Source organism: Ctenopharyngodon idella, chromosome 6, assembly GCF_019924925.1.
Source record: "Ctenopharyngodon idella isolate HZGC_01 chromosome 6, HZGC01, whole genome shotgun sequence".
NCBI classification, from domain to species: Eukaryota; Metazoa; Chordata; class Actinopteri; order Cypriniformes; family Xenocyprididae; genus Ctenopharyngodon; species Ctenopharyngodon idella.
In genome coordinates this window covers 23,495,059-23,517,919 of record NC_067225.1, presented here as the reverse complement: position 1 = coordinate 23,517,919, position 22,861 = coordinate 23,495,059, and the positions used below count along the sequence as shown (strand labels likewise).

The following is a 22,861-nucleotide window of genomic DNA, read 5'->3' as shown; positions in this document are numbered from 1 at the left end:
TTTTGTGGCATTGTTGTGATATATTGCATCTTATTGGATTCGAAGCATTTTGGAAAGCCTATCCCTGCAAAAATCTTACCGTTTCTACATGTTTTTTGTTTCCCTTCAATGAGATGAACAACCTCCATGTTTGATGGATGACAGTCTCAAAATTATACTTCTTATACTACTGTCTGATTTTCAAGAGGAAGACTATGTTTATGTGCTCACTTACACACACACCACACCTACAACAGCCCACACAAATCAAGCATATTGCCTCAGAGCCACCTTGCCGTGAAATAGCTTTTGTTTTTTCCCTTTGTAGCTCGGTCTTTTTGGAGAGAACTGTACCGCTATATAATAATCAAGGATGCCACTGAATGGCTGTGATACTATGTATGAAGACAGCTACATGAGACCCTGTTAAGGAAGTAGAAAGATTCCAGTTGAAGTCCCTAGAAATTGAGAAGCTTAGATGGTGGGCACGTCTCAGATCTGTCAACTCGAGTGCAGAGAGGGTCAATGAACGAGGCTTTAATACACTTTCTACAACTGGACCTTCTGTTTCCACACACACACACACACACACACACACACACACACACACACACACACAGAGAGAGAGAGAGAGAGAGAAAAAGACTCTTTCTCTTTTGTTCATTATTTCTCTCTCTCTCTTTTGCTTTACCACCACTTTAGATTGTTTGTTCGGAGACAGAAATGTCATTTTCTTGTTTTTTTTTCTAGCCACAAATTCTGATAAAAAAAAGAAAGAAAGAGCTCTTGAACCAGATTTTCAAATGCAAGTTATGAAGTACAAGAATAGAGTGCAAATAATAGAATCCTCTTGACCATAATTGTTTATCCAGTGTTTCAGTATTAAGATGGCGTGTTATGCTGTTCTGTCCAGCTTCGTGTTTATTGAATCAGCAGGTCTGCAAATTAGCATTACTGCAAATGGCACAATTACGGATGATTTATGAAGTGTTAAAAACAAACAACTCCTTAGGTACCTTTATAACATCAGCACTAGTTGAAAACTTTTCCTGATTCTTGTTGGACACAGTTTAAGCATGATATTAGCATAAAAAAATGATCTTCTTTGTAGAAACATTCTTTATTTGTGCATAAATCCCAAGATTATTCTGTAAACCCTCCTCAATAAGAATGATTGTGTTTACACTATGGAAAAACCATGCAGATGATTTTATTGCAGAAACTTACAGAACTTAAATTCAGTTTGTTTTCCCTTTTGTCCTCTATAAAATGGTAAAATATCTACAGATGCTGCATGTTCCTTGAGTTTTATTTGTCAAATGTGCACCGACATAGTATTGTGAAATATGCTAACAATGAAAGATTAGAGAACAAAGACCCTCATCAGAGCTCTTCTGGTACATTACAGACTCTTTTACTGTTTATCTGCATATTTTCTGAAATCCCCTTGTACTGAAAACCGGTGTATTGTACATCGTTATTGTCATAATATTACATTTTACTGTGGTTGTACAAAGCACTCTCAGGTTATTTTTCTATTCTATTCTTATTATGCCTGTTACGATAAGAGGAGCTTCTGTAAACACTTGCCACTGCCAATTTCCTGATTCTCCATGATGTTGTCCTCGAACTCGTCTACAAGATTTGATTAGATTATGGGACTGGTGCATTATCCTGAATGCCTGTGATTAATAGTACATTAACGTCACTTAAACATGGTGTTGTTTTATGGAGCTTGTCAACGGATGGTAGTCCATCTGTGGAAGTGAATTAGCTGGAAGGGTGCAAGTTGGGTGCAAAGAACCTGTTGCTTTGAGCTTGTATTTATCAGCTTTGTTTTCTCATTAGGGTCCATTTTGCCAGTGAATTGACCAGTGGTTCACTGACTTCTGGGTATTAGCATCAGATGGCACTCTTCCCTCTTTAGCATTCATTTGTTGTTTTTTGCTTCTTTTGTTGGCCAATGTTCAAGGAGCCATCTGTGCTAAGCTCAATCAGCTAGTTACAAGGTTGTCTTTTAAAAGGGTCACATGGCTACTGCTCTTAGTGTACTGCATTCTAAAAGCATGAAAACGACTGGTGCATTAAAGCTAATATGCAGTGCAATTAGAGAGAGGGGCAAATGCTTTTTTCAACAAGGAATTCAACAGTAATACACTAAATCACACTGACATGTTTTGGAAAAGATGGATGCATATTAAACAGTTACTAACAGGCTAATTAGCTGTTTTGACATGCAGTATAGCATGTTGTTGAGTCCATCTTAAACCAATATCTGTCTATAGGAGTGTTTTAAAGATTATATGATATAATTAAAGGAGCACTTAACCCAAAAATAAAAATTCTCTCATTATTTACTCACTATATATATATATATATATATATATATAGCAACGGCAAGGTCATGGGTTTGATTCCCAGGGAATGCCTGAGTTTGCAATTATTTAATAATTTATACAATAATTTATAATTTATAACTAATTTATACTGCGTGATATTGCATTTATACAACAGTTCGACGGCACAAGTAGGGGAATAAATAAGAAATAACAACAGAATGTCTTCAAAACTCTCTTTTGTGCAGAACTACTTCCTTCCACCACGGATTAAAATCTCAAGCTGACAGTTTGACCAAGGCTCAGTTACTAATTGTAAAACATCACTTTAGAACTAGTAATGAAGGAATGATGAGTCCCTCCATTGAAACTCATTGTACACTACAGTATTAATGAGAGAGAGAGAGAGAGAGAGAGAGAGAGATTGCCTGAGCAATAGAGCTGTGAATCTTTGGGTATACAGCAAATCGATTCGATTCACGATTCATCGGTGTTTGATTCGATTCAAGAACATTTTTTTGCAAATTCAGAACGATTCGAGCTGATTCACATTAAAATTCAATGCGATTCAATTAATTCGATTCGATTCTCCATTTTAATATGCATTCATAGGGTTATTGAAATGCTTCTCCCAATGTGTCTTAGTCAGGATGAGAATTACACAGCGACCTTCAGGCGGTTAGAGAGTGGGGGAAAAAAACAAAACAAAACAGAAACCTTTTGTCCTTTATTAATGTTAGTTCATGTTAGTTCTTAATGATGCTACATAACTTTATTTTAATAGCCTATAAAAATTGGCGTTTGTGGAAATTTACATAAGCCAAAATTTTAAAAGGCTTTAAAAGTGTTGTTAGGCCTAGTTCTAGTAAAGTGTAGGATAGTGTTAATGGCTACACAACCTTATTGAAGTGTTCCAGGTACATTAAACATACTACTGTAATGCTTACATGGAGAGACTACCTTAGAATATCATGCACTTTTCCAACTAATCCTAAACTAACTTTTCTTCACGGAATAGTAAGAAAAGCCCTCTTTGTTCTCTTTATACGGAACATTTCCCTTATGATGATTCTGAAAGAAAACGCGCTGGTTGTTTACTGTTGCTGTAGTAACGAACGCAACTTTAATGCACATCTGACTGATAGATAAATCTTATTTCAGTGTTGTTAATGTTGTAGTTATTTCAGCAGTTTCCTTCGTGCGTTCAGTTTAACGACATTAGGTTCATCATTTCATTTATCATTCATTGGAACTGTGCGTATGCATTTAGACACTTACATTATGTGTTTGCTCCGTCCATGCAATAAATGCGCGCCCTTGAATAAGAAGGGTTTTAACGTTACTTCAGCTGCTCAGGTAATGTCAATGGTATGACCCATTTCCGTAAAACTTGAGTATTTTATCTTACAGAAAACAACGGTGATGTTTCCACACAATAAAAAGCGTTTTATTGCAACAATAGTGACCACGCAATGACCTGGCAGCTTTATCAATGGCTTGAGCAGTGTGACTCAGGACTATTGCTATTATAATAGAGACTGTCATCTGCTCATGTGAACAACAGTGGCCATCCTGAGGAGAGCTCAAACATGGGCTTCTCAAAAATGTGCCAATGAGAGCTACGGACGGAGCGCGAGCGCAATCCAGCAGCGGTAAAGAGTGCAGCGCGTATTTGTGAATGAGAGCTGTGAGGGCGCGAATGATGGCGCACAACGTCTCCATCAATTCGCACGTAGTAATTTAATGTTTATATATTTTAAAGCACTGAATTGCTATAGAATCGCGATTAATCCAATTCTTAACATTTTACATCTATTATTGACCGAAATTAACAATTCACGATTCAAAAAACATGTTTCAAGATTGATGCGTATGCATCGTTAGGATTTGTAATCGATGCATAGAGAAAATGAGTGAATCGTTATACCCCTACTGAGCAAGCATTACCTGTGTCTGATATAACATTCATTCTTTAGGACAATGTCCATAATATTATATCCATTATAAAAATCCATTTGAATGTCCGCTGAGGAAAGCGATCTTTGTATTTGTCCTTTTTACAGGAATTTTCCATAGCAGCGCTAAAACATCATTCTTTTTTTCTTGCGACTGACTCGTAAAGTTTGCCGCTCAATCCATATTACGCATTAATGGACCCTTTCTCAATACCAATACATATTATTTATATAAAATAATATTTATTGAACAATAATAGCCATTATAAATGACAATAGGAAATAAACACAACTGTACAATTCAGTCAAACATACAAAAGCAGTGCTCTACAGGATGTAAGTTAAATACATCCTTAATATTAAATTATTAAATGTAGCATAGCCTAATTCAGTTTCCTCAGGAACAAGTAATAAATTAACAAGACAAAAGATTGCCTGTTTTATGTACCCAAAATGAATTATATCCCATGTTTAACCAATATAAGAGACAGCGGCAAATACCCGAAGCACTGGCCGAGATGAAGCTGTTCTCAGAGGGTACACGAACACTGAACGGCTGCTGCCTGGAGCTCGCCTCTCCAAAAATGTCTAAATAAATTGCAAAATAGTTGCTATTAAATATGAGACACATATTTCAGGTCTAAACAACTACATTCTTGCCAACAAGTGTAGTATTTGTAAAAAATACGCTGGATTTGCTCAGCCGCCATGACAGTCGAAGTGAAAAGGTAGAAGTGCTGTTATCACTAGAATATCGCACGGCTCTCAGCCAATCAGATTCGAGAACCAGAAAGAACTGTTGTGTGTGTGTGTGTGTGTGTGTGTGTGTGTGTGTGTGTGTGTGTGTGCATATATTATATATATATATATAAAATGACTGATTAATTCATGAATTGAATTTGTTTGATTCAATGATCCACTTGACTGGAGGGGAAGACTATCGGCCGTATTTGGTTTTGGTGTTTGAACTGCATTTTATTTTCTCATTTAAAGCCATTGTATAGCTTTAGAAGACTTTGAACATACTACTTAAGACTTATTGACTACTTTAATAGTGCTTTTGATTATTACGAACTGTAAAAAGTATCAATTTGTCATGACAGATTTTTGATGAACTGCTCCTTTAAATGAGATGTCTAAACGGATCTCCGGGGGCGGGCATCTGCACGAGGTGTGAGTGCACTTTTGGTATTGAGCCGCAACTGTCGCAGCAGTAGCAGTGTCACAGTGGCCCAATTGTGTCAGCTCTCTTTTGGGCTGAGCTGTAGGGGAAACCCTTCAAAGTGGGTCAGCCTCCCTCTTCGCTTGCTTTTCATGTACATTGAGCCTCGCTCAGCCGGGCGACATCATTACCAGGGTAAAGGAAAGACTGGGTAAGAGGGAACAGGGACATTAAACGCATGTGACACATGCGCATTGGAATTCAGGAAGCGAATCCTGGGCCATCCATGAGAGTTTCCTTGATATGGCGGATGGCGTATGGTGAGTGGCAGACTTGCTAGAACAATCTGCTGTGTCTGCTGCATAAATAGAGGGAAAAAGAATCGCTTCACTTTGGATAAGCCCCATGACCAGCCCCCTGGAGGAACACTCATTATAAAGTGCTAGTTTGTGTTAGCCCAGATTCATCCATGCAGCAGAGAGATGGAGAGAGCTGGGGGCGTGGTGGAGGTGGTGTGGGAAAGTGGGGGGAGGTGGGCTGGTCATTACTATGTTGTGATTTTTATCGTGGCGGAGAGACAGTGTGAGGTGAGAAAGAAGTAATGATCCAGAAACAAAGAGCCAGAATGTGGGAGGGAGGAAGAGAGAGAGGTACTGTACACAAGCCCTCAGGCAAAAGACTGTTAGTGTGGGAAAATTTGTGTGCATGTATATGTAGTGAGAGTGTGTAAAGCTGACTTGTGTAAAGCACATGCCTCCACCTTTAGGCCGTTCTTGCCATCAGCGAAAGCAACTTTTGTTTCATCATCAGCCACTAAAAAACATGTAAGCATGTGTGTTTGTGTGCCAGAAAGAGTGTGCCAAAAGTAGCACCATAAAAAGATTTGATTCTCACAGGCACAAGCCCAGGTGCAGCACCTCTCTGAACATGAATACTGTGCAGAAACGAATCCCTCGCTCTTTTCTGTTTCTTTTTCCTTTATCCCTTTTCTATATATATATTAGCAGCAGTCCAAAACAGTCCTGGTACTAATCCACAGAAGTCACTTTTTCACTGCCACTGTGCAGTACATGCACTGTACATCTGTGTGACATGTTTGCTCAAGATCTGACTGATTTAGTCACTGTAATCACTGGAGACTGTCAAACTAAAATCATGTGGCATTACAGCCAAATAACCTTTAGGTCGACCGATATAGGGATTTATGTACAGAGAGAAGGTTGGCCAGTTTAATACTGATGTCAATTTACATTTAGCTTGCACAATATTGTTGACTCAAAATTGAAAAAGGTTAAAGAAAAAGTCTATTTCAAAATTATTGCAATATTTTACCTCAAAATACTATCAGTAATTTCATGCCAAAAGTGATATTTTAAATTGTTCAAAGTGACAGTAAGACTTACATTGTTGCAAAAGATTTCTATTTTAAAAGAATGCTGTTCTTTTGAACTTTCTATTTATCAAGTGAAAGTGACCTGATGTGTAGCTAAGTATGGTGTCCCATACTTGGAATTTGTGCTCTGCATTTCACCCATCCAAGTGCACACACACACCGTGAACACACACCCGGAGCGATGGGCAGCCTTTTTTGCTGTGGTGCCTGGGGAGCCATTGGGGTTTAGGTGCCTTGCTCAAGGGAACCTCAGTTGTGGGTAATGAGAGTGGAAGAGAGCGTTATTCATTTACTCCTCCCACCTACATTTCCTGCCGGTACTAAGACTTGAACCAGCATACCTTTGGGTTACATGTAACATGGTTTCCACAAAAATATTTAGCAGCACAAACTATTTTCAAAATTAATAGTAATAAGAAAAAATTAGCATATTTCTGTCATAACTCTCGGAGTGTTTGGCATGGTAATGGATATGACAATGCTGACAAGTTTAGTCTTGGCGGAATAGGTCTGCTATGCTGCTGCTGCTGCTGCAGAGCAAGTACCGGACTTGTTACTGCCAATACGTACACAACACAGTGCTGTGAGCAAGTAAGACATGCTGCTGCTGTACAAAATGGCATACATGAATTACCCCCCATCAGAGCAGGTGACAATGAAGACTGAACAATACAAGCCAAAGGTACGTCATAGAAAATCATCATGCAGGAGACCAGGAGATGACAAAGGAGATGATTCAGGGCCCCCCAGCAGTTGTACCGCCAAAACATATGTACTGCTGCTGCGAAGAGCCATAGGAACCGCGAGTGCTGTTTGGCTCCAGTATGGGCTGGTTGAACATGCTGACGTCAACAGTTTCAAGCAGTTCTCTGCATTTTATTATGACATAAAGCTCATTCAATCTAATCACTGCGTTGTAGTATGCAAAAGATTATAATTAAGGTATTATGCATGAGGAGGTATCACTTCTCTTGCCTCTGTCTCTATTGTTGTCATTCAGAGACATCGTAGGTGCTCGTTTCCTCAGTGCTACAACACAAAAATGCGTTTTTCTGCGCCGCAACCAGAGCAGAAGTTTGGGTGCATGTGGTTTGTTTTGCTGTAATCTACCAGCACAAATGGAAAATATTTTCGCATGAGATCGCATTACAGCGGAGAATTCAAATGTCACAAAAGTGCTAATCATTCACCTATGTGTTCGGACACGCAAGCCCGTGTGTATGTTTCCCTCAGCACAGCAGCACATGAGTGTTGTTTGTTTTTTACCCGTGATGCGGTCAGAACTGGAGTTTGAATACGAACACATGAAAAATACAATTGCTACACGTGGAGCGCGCATATGATCGGTTTCAGCACGGAGCTCCGCGATGAGTTTAACAACTCTAGCCACGTGGCTCATAGCTCATATACAGAATAAAGTATCCGTGTTTAAAGTTTTTATAGACATATTTCACACATTCTCCTGCACCAAACATGAACCAGCACGGTGTATGCACATCAAGTCTTCTTCAAATGAAATATATGTGCAAACTGGACACTGATACAGTGGTGTGAACGTGATGACACAATTATTCTAATAGACAAAAGACTGATTTAGATCGAAAATTCAAAGAAAAATGGAAAAAAAATAAACTATGTCTTTATTCTTTCTGTGTTAAACTACGTGTTGTTTATCATGAGACTGCAGTGCTCGTAAACGTAATCAAAGTATTATTAGCCCTTTTAAATATTCTTTCGCATTTCTCCCTTGTGCTTGGGAGTTTGTTGTCATTTTTCTCTGTGCTCATATATTAATATTCATTATTCTGTATAATGAGTGTGTTGTAGGTCTGTGTTTCATTGGTTATTCTCTCCCCTCTTCCCCCACTCTACACTCCCACTTTTCCAGAGCTTTACACGCCCATTTTCACAGAGTTTTTGAGCTTTGAGGTGTGAACGACCAGGCTAAAACAGGGGGGGTTTCATGACCCTTTAACCCTAGTGGGCTATGCTACTATGCTAACAGGAGGCCATGACTCTGAACTGACGTGCAGCAAAGTCCCTTTAAGACAAGTCATTTCACTGGCATATTCGCTAGTTGATAATATGCTTAGTAATGCAGCCCCAAAGGCATTACAAAATCTTACCAACCCCAAACTTGCATATTTTATATTAATATTTTAAGGACCGTACAGAAACATATTGAGTAAAAGTTTGTATTACTTCAGTTTTACACTAAAATACCAAACATAAAACAAAAAAAACATTTTAACCCACATAGTGTATCGCCAGGACCCTTCTGATTCCCAGCTCTATTCACTAGCATATTAACAGGACATGGCTTAATGTGCTGCCATTAACTTTGTTCAGTCTTTTACTGTGTTCCCTCTCTCTTTGACTCTGTGTCTTCTGTGTATATGTTTATTTAATGAGCTGTGTTCCACCGAAACTCATTCATCTCTACGCAAACTGCACATCCTGTTCTAGGGTCTGTGGAAGCGACGATAAACACTAAATGCATACAGTATGATATAACTGTGACAAATTGGAATCATCAAAATGGTTTAGTTTTGCACAAAATTGTTATTTGAGGTGGAATGTTCTTACAGACCCAAGAGAGCTTGTACATGAAATTGCTAATTTCCCAGGAAAAAATGAATGATGTTGCAGGTTACCTTAATATTCAAAAATGGAACAAATGCAAGGAAATGATTTTGACATTTTCCATCTCACTTGAGGGCATCTTAGTCTTTAAGAGTAGAAAAAGAGCTTCCTTTCAGACATTTCTGAACAATATCCGTAGTATGTGCGGCTGCCGGCAAGGACAGACACATAAGCAACCTTTCAATAATTTAAGTTCTCATCATCAAGGTCTGATTTGCTTACTTCATGCTCAAAATGAACATAGCTGAGTGAACTGAATTATTAACAGTCTTTCGATATTTCGAGAAACAGAAGGAAGCTTTCAATCACAATAATAGTTTGTTCTATAGATATATATATTTTAGACCTTATATAAGTCAATCAAGGTAAACTGGGTAGCTAAAAGTGCAGTTAAAGGGATAGTTCAACCAAAAAATCAAAATTCTGTTATTATTTACTCATGTTGTTACAAACCTATATGCATTTCTTTATTCTGCAAAACACAAAATAAGATATCTTGAAAACATGTTACACTCAAAAATGAGATTAGCTTCTTGTTTAATTTGCTTATTTAAAATGAGCTAAATCAACACAATTGAGCATTTTATCTGTGTAACTTATTACTTAATTTTATCACGTTCAACACACAAATTTGTAAAATGGAAGTTTAATTAATCCTTTTCGTGTTGCAACTACGTGAATAATTTTTGTTGACATAACTTTTTAAATTTCTGTATCCTGACACGCTTTGCTGTTTTCAGAGGGTACATCTTAAAATCAAGTGTTATTTTATGTGTTTTTGAGTAAAGGGAAAGACTGTTCAGTGTTCAGTTATGTTAGAGATTTATAACAATTTTTGTTATGCTAAAGTTCTTATGGTTCTTTTTGTGCTAAAGAGTGGAGCTTGTATCTCTACATGAGGTGAACATTGTTTAACTTGGTGCTTGTTTATTACATATGATAAAAATGAAGTTATATTTAGCATGCTAACATGCGCAATTGCTGGTATATAGTGACTAACGTGAAATTAATTAAATAATCCTTTGTAAACTGAGTTTGACAAACTTAAAATCGAGTTAAAATATTATATTAATTTGACCTAATCCAATTAGCTCAATGAAACTGACTCAATTTAATTGGAGAACATTTTTACAAGATTAAGGGTCAGGGCAGTGTTTTTTTCTCCATACAATGGAAGTCAGTGTTTTGGACCCCACAAACTTTCATTGTAAGGACAACAGTTGATACATTCTTCTAAATATATTCTTTTGTGTTCCCCAGAAGAAAGTTCGTTCCTGTTTGGATTGACATGAGCTTGAGTAAATGATGGCTGTGTCCAAAAGCTTGAGCAGCTGACTTGTTGCATCGCTACCCTATCAGGCAGTGACTTTGCAGGCAGTGTTTGGGCATGAATATACCTCACGAAACTGATTTCAGACAGGCTTCTGAGGCAGCATAACCATTCAATGAGGTACAACAAAATAGAGGGAGCTTTGATGATAACTAAGCAAATATTTAATTACTACAAATTTCTCACTAGAAATGACATCAAAAGTGGACAAACTTTGGTCAAAAAATGTGCATTTACGCACAAACTGACAACCGAATGCAACTTTCAGATGCCCTTTTTAATTTGTAGCTCAACTGTCACACAATGGAATGCAGAGGATTGTGTGATATCAAAGGCATTGAAGGATACATCTATGCTGCCTTCAAAAATTGATCAGATGAAGGTATCTCAGGAGACATGAAGTGAAGCTAACATTAGATTCGCATTTTTATGCTTTCGCATGCAGCCTATTATAGAATTCTTTGGGTGCACTATACCTTTAATGCTATGGTCTGCGGACATTCTTGACTTGTCAACAAATTCCCCTCATTAACACTAATTATTTTCAAGACCCTCCTAGTTAAAGCCTTACCAGTGGTGATTGTCCTGGAATTGGCTGCTAGTCTTTATTAATCCCTATTAATAAAGGTCAGTGAGCCCAGCTGTCAGAGTGTTTCTCCGTTCTCCTCTGGCCCCTCAGCAGGCCGACAGACTGATCCCAGCCATTTCCACTGGCCTGTTACCTCCTTGTCATGCCACCTGCCTCATATGTCTCTTTCTCTCATAGCATCAGTGACATCTTTCAGGTCTTGACTTGGATATCTGCCCCTGCTCATTGAATATTTCAAAACCCCTTGACATTTCATCTTGTAATGATCCTACACGCGTTTGCGGAAGGAGGGCGGGAGCTAAGGAGAGTCAGGCTCAGCTTCATTAATCCAAACCCTTTTGGCTTGAAGCGAAAAAGCATCAGCCAGACACGATTCTGCTGCTCATTCACCTGGACTAGACCCCATTTATTTAGTGTAGTGATGCCGAAATCCTTCATAATCCAGCGAGTGTGCAAGAAGTCTGACGCTCCTGATTAGGTAGAAAAGGTGAGCATGAAGGAACGCTTAACACCTTTCTGCCAGGATGTAAGACTTAAAGATCACCCTCCTCCACAGGATCACGAGTACTTATCGCAGGTTATCACCGCTTCAGACACAGAGTGACGCTGAGATAAGTTACTGTGAAATGCCGTACGTTTATTTCTTCAGCTTTGTTTAATCAGAAGAGCATTCCTCTCTGTATATTTCAGATAAGTCTTCTAGATTTCTTTGACAATGAGAATGGTGCATAAAATAGATAAATAGCATGTTTTTGTAACCAGGGTTTCCACAGAATATCAGAGAATTTTAAATTGTGAATTTCACGCCTGGAAGAGTAATAGAAGGTATTAAAGGGGTCATGAAACAGATTTTTTTTTATTGTTTTATAATGTTTCTGAGGTGCACTTATAATGTTAAAATGATTTTTACGTCAAAAAATTGTCATAATTTAGAAATAAATGGCTATTTTCTACCCTGATTTTAGCCCTCTGATTTGAGAGCTCTGCTTGAAGGGGCGTGTCTGCTGTGAGACTTCAGTGTAAACACCCACTGCTGTGATTGGCTGACATCTTTGCAATTTGCAAATTAGTATTACATGTGGAATCCTTTCGAATACTTTTACCACATTTTTACTATTACAGCTGTTGAGATTAACAATTGATTAACGTTGTTTACTGCATTATATTTAGATCTATTCCTATCACATGGAAGGTTGCAGTGTTTAACATTGAGCAGATGACAGTCTGTTGATCACGTGAATCGCAATGTAATTTCTGCACTCTCACGAAATGCTTTCACCCTAACTAACAAAGCAAACACGATTTAAATACAGTAAGAGATTCATTGGTAGTGTAAGAGCATCACTATAACGGGAGTTTTGGCAAGTGTCCAGATAAACTCGCGCTGTGTGATCGACAGCTTTAGCCATTATAAAGAGAGCGTTCTTTGATGTAAAAATACTAGGATTATATTATTCATTATGAATTTAACTGTTTAAAATTACCAGTTTAAAAATGAAATAAGTTACTTACAGTTTGTGGGGTCTTTGCTGATTCCAGAACAGTTGATTCCTGATCTTTGAGCAGAAGTTTTTTGGGCAAAGCCAGCATCGTATTGCGACCTGTTCTCAAAACAGTCGCTGGTAAAATGTAGGGTACAAACAAGCAAGTCAGCGGTGACGCTACTAGGACGTCCGTTAAAAATAAACTGAATCTATTTTTCTCTGACGTCGGGATCTTTGGGCTTCTTATGCAAAGATGATGTTTTTCCACAGCCAGGAACAGCACAACCTCTGCGTGGCATCGCAATCTTGTTATTATCACAATCTTATCGTAAACAACTATAGGCCTAATTTAGATCCACTCGCTGCTCATCGACTGAACATCAGTGGGCGGGGACAATTAAGCGATGATGTAAAAGAAGGAGTTGTTGTCTTGCGCCAGAGGCAGTCGTATGCAAATGATTGAAACAAAGCTTTTTACAGCTTGATCATATAAACGCTTTTTTATTGATGACGAGAACATTTTAAGTTATGGATCTTGCAGGATGTAATAATGATACAAAGACCTCTTATATGCCAAAAGGCCAAGGAAAATTTGATTTCTCATGTCATGAGAACTTTAAGGGTAACCATCTGTGAGATATGTACTGTATATACCCTACAGTTCACAAGTTTGGGGTCAGTAAGATTTTTAAAATGTTCTTGAAAGACTGCATTTTGAAAGGCTGCATTTATTTGGTCAATACAGTAAAATGTTAATATTGTGAAATATATTATAATTTACAGATTTGTGGGAACCATGATACATCTTTGCATGATACATTTTTTTATAAAAAAAAAAAAAAAAAATTAAAATCAGAAAATGGAACCTTGTTGTAAATTGTTTCCGTTCATTACCGATTATTGGCCAAATCCTTAAAATGCCCAAACAAGGATTAATTGTCCTGCCGATACATTGCTCTGATCAATATTAATAAATATCATTGTTAACTATATCTATTAAGGACTGGTTCCTGACATACAGATGAAAATTAACATTTTTGAAATTGCTTATCCAGTAATCTCACATACTTTTAACGGAAATTTGTAGCTCTAAAGGTGTGTGGGAAGCTTGTTATCATATACCAAATACAATATCATTCACCTATTGCTGTATCATTCATGTCAGCAATCATAGAAGATCTCTGCCAAGCCTCTTAATTTCTTTCCATGGGAATAATGCAATAACTTGTCTTGACAAGGACACTATTTATTTGATCTGCACTAGTAAGGCAAAATTCTGCCTGTGGCCACAAGCTTTGTTTTGTGTGCCGTCTCTGTCAGCGTATGTCACACTAATTGACTAGGGTGTAATTCCAGGACTCTTCTCTGTCTGTCCCTGTCACTTTCTGTCTCTCTTTGTCTCTCTCTCTTTCCTTTCCACACAAACACACACACACACACACACACACACACATACACACACATACTTGTATATGTGGTTTACGGGGACTCTCCATAGGCGTAACAGTTTTTATACTGCACAAACTGTATATTCTGTCCCCCTACACTACCCCTACTCCTAAACCTACCCATCACAGAAAACTGTCTGCATTTTTTGAATTTAAAAAAAAAACACCATTTAGTATGTTTTTGAAGCCATTTGGTTTACGTTATAATACCCATGTCATTATACACATTTGTGTCCAACAATCCAATATTCATGCAGAATTCGTAGAACTCTGACTCCAGTAAAAAACAAACAAACAAAAAAAATGGATGGATGAGAATAAAATGATAAATGCGATGTAGAAACATGAAGGAGAGGATTTGAGAGAGCTGGACATTTTGAGCCCTCATTTATGAAAGATGACAAACATATTTATAACTGGTTTGCATTGGAGCTTAATTAATGTTCACATAGTTTTAAATTTTGGCACATTTTTATTCACCTGCATAATCTTGTTTGTTTAAATAATATTCAGGAATATAGACAAACAATGTGAATGGAAATTTTGAAATTGGTATATTATTGTATACCTGTCAATCAGTGCAGTCAAGTAATAGATTTTAGCATTAGTATTAACTTTTATTAACATTCTATACAGCAATATGCATATTAGAATGTCTTCAACTATTGGCCTTTTAGAAAATAAACTGTTAAAAGGCTCTTCATACTGTTAACTGTGGACATACATCATATTAGAATAGTCTTTTTTTATGAAAAAAAAAGGAAGCAATTTCCACTACATCTGAAATTATGTATTTTGTGAACATTTTAATCACATTTTAAACATTTTTGGAATAAAGCAGCGACTATTTTGTCTTGCTAAGGCAGTTTTTCTATAATATGAACCCCTTGGACATGTTAGTGTCCATAATTGAAGGAATACTGATTAATTTATAAAATTCATAATCATAAATGCAAAGATATGCATATTAACATATCTGCTCTGATGACACTGTGCAAATGTACTGTAATTTATGTTTATGCATTATGCATGACCTAATGTGTGATTGTACGGGGTTGTTGACCAGTGATTATGAACGACTGGATTTTTCAATTAAGGATAGCTGAATTACAGGGAAAAAATGACTGAATTATGTACCGAAGATTACAAACTGGGGTTGATGGGCCAGAAGGAGTAGGTGTCTGTCTGATAGAAATGTGTGTCAGTGGAAGAAGCAGTTTCATTAATGCCAATTTATTTAGGGTGAATTTACACATACGGGGGAAAGTTTCATAAATGAGGCAAGTTATGAAAGCTGAAGACTAGCATGTGAAAGAAGAGGGGGGGAGGTGAGAAATGACAAGAGAGGGAGAAAGAGATGATAGAGAGATCACTTGCCCACTGGTCATATCAGCCTTGTTTATCATGCCCTCCCTATCTTCCCGGATGTCTCCTGTGCGTCTGAGTGTTTGACATTGATATGGTTCAACTTCACTGTGACATAAACTCCTCCTCTGACTGGTCATTACTCTGCTACAGATCAGCTGCACTCACCCCCAAGGGATGTTTACATGCCCCCACATGCCAGCCTTTCCGGAGGCATCATCTGCCTCGCTGAGGTTCTGGCGATGACCACATCATCTGATTAAAATCTGTTGATTCTCTTTCCCTGCAATTTCTTCTCTTGCACCAATACCCAGGATTCTCTCTATGAGTGTGGCATGCAGAGGTGGACAGATGGTGGACAATATGTTTGTTCTGGATATGTTTTAAAATGTAAAAACGAAACAAAAAACTTTTTTTCTAGGCTGTAATCGCCATGTTGCATTACATAAAATACTTATTATACTACTACTATATATTATACTACCTATATATATTAAACTACTACTAAATATTATTTTGTCTTATCTTTATTTATTTGATACAAAATACAGTAAAACTCATAGACTGTAAAAAAAGATTGATGATGCACCTTCATTCTCTTCCATTGTAGAAAAGTAAAGCCGCCAGTGCCCCAAGATGATGCTGAGATCTTGCGCTAATTACATTGTGAGCCCGAGTCTATGCAGTAGTGAGCATGAAGTGGAAGTGCGGTATCAAGGTCCCGTCCACGCAAAATCAATTGCAAGCACACGCCCCTGAACTTTTTTTAAGTAGCCTGACTGCACCAATTTTGATGTCTGCTGATTGTAGTACAATTGAAGGCTTGTTAAAGGTGCAATATGTAAGAATTTTGCAGTAAAATATTCAAAAACCACTAGGCCAGTGTTATATATTTTGCTCACTTGAGTACTTCCGATATCCCAAATGTTTGCAACTATTTATAAATCATGAGAAAATTGCAATTTTAACCAAGGTTCCGGGACGTGTACGGAGTCGCCTGTCAATTGCGTCATATCCGTGTTAATCTCGGTTTCCGGTTTTATTTTGTAGAAACCATGGAAACACCAAAGACGCTTTAATATATTACATGTTTTAATAGACAAGGGAACAACTGTTTTGATATATTTATAGACAGAAAACTAATTATTGTTAGATAGCTCAACACGTTTAGTCTTATTGTTTAAATCTAATTTTCTTTATTATTATTTTTTTTGTGAGTACCATGCTTTACCATGCCTCAGAGAAAAACACTATTTTGTGAAGTAGCTAACATAGCATAATCAGATGCAGCTTTATTTTTAGTAACTGTAATACAGCATTTTCTCCATCATACAATAGGTTTTAAAATTAATTGCATGCCATTTATCAACACAAGCCATCCAGCTTTTAATATGATATTCTAAAATCGATCTCGCTTACTGCAGTGTGCAACAAGTGTCTCACAGCAGCCACCGAGCGAACGTAACATTATAACATCGTTTTCAACACACTCAAATGTATCTAATATGATAAACAGAGCTATGTTACCTCATACTCATGACCGGAAAATCTGAAGCGGCGCCAGCGACTGCGGCATAATAAAATTTCCGCTACTCGTGAGGCGTGTGTTGCACAATCGGTCCAGCGGCCTCGTTCAGCTCCCACAACACTCGGTCCTGCTCTACTTCATACTACAGTAATGTTAATAATCACATCCATGAACATGATTTCTGCCCGAGTCCTATCCCGATTATTTTCCACCGGCTGTGAGGTGAAGACCACATGTTCCAAGATTCCGCGCTCAAACTTGGCATCATCAAGCTACGCCTTTGTTTTGAATAGGCCTCTAGCGACCTCTAGCGGACAGATAATTTTAAATATTGCACCTTTAAAATAAGGTAAATATAACTACTAACCACATAGCCATATCCATCTAGCCACCTGGGGGCGATCCAAATGCTTTGGCTTTAATATGCTTTGGCTTGAATGTGAAATGTTGCAGAGCTGAATTTTCAGCAGCTATTAAGTATTTATTGTCACATGATCCTTCAGAATTCTTTATAATAATAATGCTGATTTGGGTATTATTGTCAATGCAAAAAACAGTTTTGCTGCTTAATATTTTTTGTTGAAATTTTTTTTTCAGGATTCTCTGAAAGTATTAATTTCTTAAGTCTTACTGATACTAAACTTTCGAATTGTGTGTGTGTGTGTGTGTGTATTTTTCTTAATCATTTCACATTGTTTCTTCATTTAAAATTTTCTCAGAATAATATCTCATTCTGCTTATTTCCATTTTGAATCCCAGATTTTTAATGTGTATGAACATGGAGCTGTTATGAGATCCAGATGTGACATTTTATTTTTGGCTAAAATGTATGCTTGGCCAATGTGACAGCAGATATATTGTGTTGCTGTAAACATTGAAGTATTTAAGTTATAATCTGTTAAAACAGCATGGAGTGATGTGTGGATTATGTCATCGGACTTGTTTGAGTGTTTTTTTAACACAAATGCAAGCTGGCCTCAAAGACATCTGCTTGGCTGATGATGCATTCACAGAGTTTACCATCACCCCGAGCAAGAAAATCTGGACGATTAATGCATTCAGTGTTTTTTTTCTTCCCATTGCCAACTTTACACTACACAGAGAACTGGTGTGAGGTTATAAATAATACAGCAATTTGTGGTATTAGTGGGATGTAAAATTCTACAATATTTTGGTACAAATACTAAAATAATCCATTAGAAGCCTCTAGGTGCTATAGGTTTACTAGAAATCAAAGCTTATATGTAAATGGCGAGTAAACACAAGCTTTGCTTTGTTGCAGAACTGTGCTGAAATTTGGATCGCATACTGTGAGAACATTATGAATACACCTACGCCAAACAGGAGGAGATGAAAGGTGTTGGCCAATGATTCTCTGTTGTTGACTCATAAACACCACTATAATGTGAAAGATCTTTCCGGTAAGAAATGCACTTTAAAGAGCATGCAGTACTTTTTATTTCAGCTTTGCAATTTAGAACAATTTGCTGTTATTTTGCAGTTTTGACAGGCATTTCATTGGTGTGTAAATGTTAGTCCACAATGAATCCAAAGGTCTTTTTATAGCCTTAAAAGCAACGTAGAAGCCATCTCCTCTTTAAAGTGTCACATTTACCATTGCTTGGCAAATTTTTGCCAGCTAAATGCAGTCATTTCAGTAGGAAACAACAATGGGTTGAGTTGGTCATGCAAATTTGCCATGTTGATCAACAGAAAACATCTACAACTATTACCAAAAGACAGTTTACCTTTTTCGCCTGCAAAATTTTGCTAATGTGGCTGCAAGGCCCTGAAACACTTCAAGCAAAATCGAAGAACGAACTGGTGTGGCGTCGTTTCGATCAAAATCAGGCTAAAACAAAGTTTGTTTCTAGTTTGTTTTGGGAGTTTAAAACAACATGTCCTCCAACCAATACGCCCATATAGGTCGTTTGTCACTTCCCTGAAATACGACCCATAGGAGCGTTTACTAAAGTTGCGCCCCTATCGACAACAGGACACTTTCATTTTAATGCATTGTACCCTTTTATCTGCATCATATTTCGGGTTTCGCGTAACTCAATTGGTAGAGCATTGCAATATACAACAATATACAATGACGTGATCATGCGATCGTGGGTTCAATCCCAGTACATGCGTTACGCATGTGCTCATAAAGTGTATATGCACTATAAATCACTAAGGGTTAGTTTAGGGTTGGGGTTGGTGTAGTCGTTAATAAAAAAAATGAGTTTTGCTAAATGGAAATAGGACAAATGGCGGATAAGGGACCGTGTAAAAAGTCCACACATTTAATTTAAATGAACACGCATTTTGATTGGTAACAGCGGTCATACGTCATGACAACAGACATAACACGACACTGTCATTATTTTTATGCCAGCTAGAGGGCGCATGACTTTAAAACGTAAATATAGGTCATAATAAGGTGCTTGAAAAAACGTCCTATATGGTCGTTTTTTGGAGGAGGACAGTCTCGTTTAAAAAAGCTTGCCAAAGCAAACTTTCCGGAAAAGTTCACTCCAGTTGGTAAACAACTTCAAACTACCAGTGGCAATTTTGAAATAGGTAGGTGTACTTTGACGTGGAAATCTTCTCCGGTATATTTCTTCTGTTCAGTCCATTGCAGTCAGATGTCCATGAGTAAAAATATGAACACACACTGGAGGCAAGTCATCTTTATTTATATAGCGCTTTATACAATACAGATTGTTTCAAATAGCTTTACAGTGGTAAATAGGAAAATAATGATTCAGTGATGCAAACAGAATTCAATTCTGCTGTAGAGCAGATCTAAAAAGACAATAGTAATCAGTCATTATTCAGCTGAAATCAGTTCAGTGTTGATTCTATGTGGTTTAATAACTGTGTAAAGTTCATTAATTATCGCATGAGTTCGATTCATCTTTAAAGCAGCTTTGAAGAAAACAGTGATCCATCTCAACACCTCCATCAGGGAACGGAGGTTACAACAGTAAGACATTCTCATCCAATAGTGTCAGTGCATTCAAGGCAATAATATTGCAGAATATGCAGAGCTGTTGCATACATATCCACGTCGATATGATCAGATGCTTTCTTAACTGCTATTTTCTCACCGCTGTTGTTTTAGTTGTGTGTTTATTTTGTTATAGAGAGCGCAGCCCATATTTACATATAGGCAATATTTTAAACACTTTCTTGTAAGTGTTTAAATTATTGCAATGACTTTGAAAATACTACGGATATTTTCCAGGAAATGTTTCAAGAGGGACATTCGCCTTGCCCCAAGCCACAGTGCTGATTGGTGAGCGCTCAGCCTTCCCCTGCTGTTATTTCACTTGCACAGGTCAGTTGAGGTTAATGAATAAGAGCACAGACATTTTCCTGAGGGCAACACGCACTTCTCTAATGGAACTAAACAACTACACCAAACTTCACAGCGGTGTAAATTACAAGTAATATCTCCTACTACCCATTGCTCGTGATGGTCCGACCCTTTCTCAGCTCCTCCCTCACAGAGCCCTGTGAATAGCATTAAAAATGTATCACTTTCTAACATGACCAGGCTCTCAGAGCTTCTGCGGTCTTAATATAAGCTCCGACAGGCGGTGGATATTTGCAGGCAGCTGATTGGGATGGAATTTGAATTGCAGCGTCTCAGGCGGCAATGCAGTTTTGGAGACGTGATGGTACACTCTCGATTTGCCTGAGCAATCTTTCATTAGGGTTTGGGCGTAAGTGAAGATGAATGTTAGCCTCCCAGAATCCCTCCTGTCCACTTTTCATTTTGACTGCTGATGAATGGATGTTCACATGGCTTCAGAGAGAATATATACAAGCCATTCATATTTGTAAGCAAAGCACAGCACAGCAGTATTTTAAAAGAGGAAAAGTATTTGGAGGGATATCTATTAAAATTTAATGTGCAAAATGGAATGGAAAAGCTGTCTTTTTCTTTTATTGGATCTTGCTTAGTGTGACTTTGATAAAGTCTAGACATGAAGTAACAGCACTAGCATTGGCCCTTTGGAGGCGGCTGCTGAGATGCCTTTAGTTATCACTCTAAATTGTTACGATCTTTCAGTCAAACCACAGATGCTGAGCTAATTATGCTGTTGCCTGTTAGCAGGTGAAGTACCAGACTAAAGATGTAGTCTTGCTCTCTTTGAGCTTGCAGGTTGACCTTTTGATGCTGGCTTGACATACTGTAATATGCATTCATTGTATGTGTATGTTATGATTATGAAATGTGGGAGGAATTTTCATACAGATTTCATTTTCATCAAGATTTTGTCTTGATTGATGTTATTTACAGTGGGAGCTAAAATGCATTTACGGATTAAAAACCATTTTGGTTACACTTTATTTTGATTATCCACTTTAGGCATTCTGCTAACTATAAGTAACTTTGCAACTACATGTCAACTAACTTTCATTAGAGTATAAGTAGACTGTAGTAGACTGTTAGGTTAGGGTTCGAGTTTGTAGAATACGTTACTTGTAGTCAGTAGGATGTCTGTTGGGGGAACTACAAAATAAAGTGTTAGCAGATATTAAGCAGACAGTCTAATACTCTAATGAGAGTTAGCTGACGTAGTTGCAAAGTTACTTGTAGTTAGTGGACCATCGAAATAAAGTGTAACCATTATTATTTATTTATTAATTTACAGAAGCAATTCACTATGCATGCATTGCATCGGTATTACCCAAAAGCTATTTCTACTGTAGTCCTATAGACGGTAGTCAAAAATGTACACAAAATACATCCCCTTTATGGCTTTATGAACAGATTGCACAAGGGTAGATATTTAATATTTAACATTATTATGCATATTTCTGCATATATAATTTTTCATACATTATATACATGAGTAATATCACACGAGTGGCCGTGCAATATGGCTGTATATCAGCACGGCTGTGATTCGGCTGTAGGTAATCACAGCATGCTGATGCTGATATACAGCAGTATCGCATGGCTACTCACATAATATTGTGTTTATTCAACAGTTCGACGGCACAAGTGAGTAAATAAATAAGAAACAACAACGGAGTGTTTTTAAAAACCCTCTTTTGTGCAGAACTACTTCCTTCTGCCACGGATTCAGTCAAATGTACAAAAGCAGCGCTCTAGGATTGAGGTTAAATATAGCCTAAAAATGAAGTTATAAAACTTAATTTTCTCCTTAACCAAAATCGATTTGCTCTGAAACATGTAATAGATTAATAAGACCAAAGATTGCCCGTTTGAATTGAATCTCATTTTTCACCACTATCTACATAAGAGCCAGCTGCAAATTCCTGAAGGACTAGCCAAAATTAAGCTGTTCTCTGTGGATACATGAGCACTGAGTGGCCGCTGACAGCCTGGAGCTCAAACCTCCGAAAGCCTCTAAACAAATTGTAAAATAGGTGCTATGTTTATATGTGAGTCACATATTTGAGGTCTAAATAACTACATTCTCACCTAAAAAACTTAGGTGACCCAACAGTAGTATTTGTAAAAACTATAGTGGTTTTTCTTAACCACCATGACAGTCGCTCACAAACGGTGAAACGGTTCCAGTGCTTATACTGGGGGAATATCGCACGGCTCTTAGCCAATCAGATTTGAGAACCAGAAAGAACTATGTTTGTGTTTGAGTGTTTAATATATTTGTTTTTGGT

General features: G+C 37.5%; 1 protein-coding gene across 2 annotated transcripts in view; it reads left to right on the top strand.

The window, feature by feature from the left end:
• The window catches only part of LOC127514767 (gamma-aminobutyric acid receptor subunit gamma-3), a 123,866-nt gene that overhangs the window by 5,084 nt on the left and 95,921 nt on the right, over positions 1-22,861 (top strand). The window lies entirely within an intron of this gene.